Source organism: Lathyrus oleraceus, unplaced genomic scaffold (assembly GCF_024323335.1).
Source record: "Lathyrus oleraceus cultivar Zhongwan6 unplaced genomic scaffold, CAAS_Psat_ZW6_1.0 chrUn0095, whole genome shotgun sequence".
Taxonomy (NCBI): domain Eukaryota; kingdom Viridiplantae; phylum Streptophyta; class Magnoliopsida; order Fabales; family Fabaceae; genus Lathyrus; species Lathyrus oleraceus.
In genome coordinates, this window is record NW_026112486.1 from 75001 (window position 1) to 77213 (window position 2213).

Genomic DNA, 2213 nt, shown 5'->3' on the forward strand with positions numbered 1-2213 from the left:
ATATATATATATATATATATATATATATATATTTAAAATGTATATATTTAATATATTTGAGATTAAAATAAATAATTTTAAAAAAATATACTTTTTTATTTGAAATTCTTAAAGAGTGTCTTTATAGCATGAGTTAGGATGACCCATTTTATAATTATATATAATTTTTTCTTTCTATTTACTATCTTTTTATATTTAATATAGATATAACTTTTGGAAAAAAACAATACATTTGACATTGTAATTATTATAATTTAAAAATAATAGTTCAAAATTCAGTTAAAATAATAAAATTTAAAATCATGACTATATTTTATTCAAGCGATAAAATATATCTATTAAATTTATTTTCTATGCCATCAAATATAATCAATATTATAGAAAATTTAATCTAGCAACCTCACATTATGAACAGTCTCAAAAATAATAGATAGTTTACATAAAAACAAAAACAAACTGACTGTAGATTGAGATGTGAACTCACAGATGATTGTTAAGATCGAGTGAACCACCGTTAAAACAAATAAGATAAACAATCTCTTGTCCTTCATCTACTCCATTGGAGGATGAGGAAGAGTTTCTTCCACTTCAGTATCAAAAGCATTTATTCTGATCATTTGAGATTTAAAAAAAATGCTATCAACACCAATCGTCGATATTACTAGTTGTCAAATCGGTTGCATTTGCTGTTCTTCGGGTTGAACTACTGAATATTTATTTATTTTTCTTTAAATTTTATTTATGTTAGTAAATCTTATTAATGAGAATTCAATGATGTTTGTTATTCTAACAACTATGAGTCGTGGTTGTTAATTATAGTAAGTTTTTTTGAGAGGATCGACCAACGCTCTTTTGTGAGATTGGTATAACTCTTTTTGGAACAACATTTCTCATTGTTAGGAGGATTGCAAGTGTAATATGTAACACCCCGATAAAAATAAGATAATTATTTAATTTAAGTTAATATTATATTTATTAATTTAATTAAATAATTGGAATTTTTGGATTATTATTATTATCATTATTATTGGAATAATAATTATTGGAAAATATATATAAGTTGGAAATAAGGAAAAAGAGTTCCATTTTGGTAAAAAGAGTTTTCACGTGAAAACAGAGAAGCGGCTCAAAAAGAGGAAAAGGGCAAAGAGGCAGAGCAAGAGGAAGAAGGCTGGAGAAGAGAAGAGCTTGAGGCTAAAGGATTGCCGGATTAACTCAGGTAAGGGGGGTTTATCGTCGTTTAATGGGTATTATGGATTAACATGTAGTGGGTAGTGATAAGCCGTTGAATTGACCCTAATTGGGATGATGAGTGCTGAAAAATTGTGATGAATAAAATATGTTAAAATTGAAATTTAATCTGTAATTGGATGGGTAGTGATTTCCGAAAACGTAGCTTTTTACGGAATTGGAATCGGAGGTCCGGAAGTCCTCCAACGGCGGAAAATGCGGAGAATTCTGCATTCTGCTTTGTGTTAGCGCAGGAACTGCTTTCTGTTTTGCGTTAACCGGTTAACCCAGGTTGTTAACCGGTTAACACTGTTGCGAATTATGAAATATTGTTGTTTTGCTTGCGTTAACCGGTTAACCCAGGGCGTTAACCGGTTAACACTGTTAAGTTTTGCCAGGAAGCGTGTTTTGGTCTGCGTTAACCGGTTAACCCAGGGCGTTAACCGGTTAACACTGTTGAAAAGTGGGAAAATTGGTATTTAAATGTTGTGTATATATTTGATGGTTGGCCTATATCGGTATGTGATATAGTAGGGATCATTTCCCGTTGTTTGAGTAGTATAGGTATTAGTAGAGGGTGCTAATACTGTGATTGACTTATTTGACATGACATGATATGATTATGTGATAAATATGCTGATGATGTGTGAAAATATGCATAATGTTGCGAATGTATATATATATTGTATGTAATTGTGGATGGACTGTTTTATGGCTTAGAGTGGGAGCATATGTCCACTGTGGATTGTGGTTGATGTTTGCATGACTAAGTGATTTAGCTTGCATATTGTGGCCTTTATGGTGGTAGCTAATTCCCATGGTGAGGAATTAGTGAGTAAATCATTGTGGATTGTTGTTGATGTTTGCATGCTAGGTGATTAGCGTGCATAGCATAGCCCTTGGGGTGGTAGCTAATTCCCATGGTGAGGAATTAGTGAGTGAGTCACTAGGTCTCAAATGAGTGGGACTAGTGGGCTTGGTAG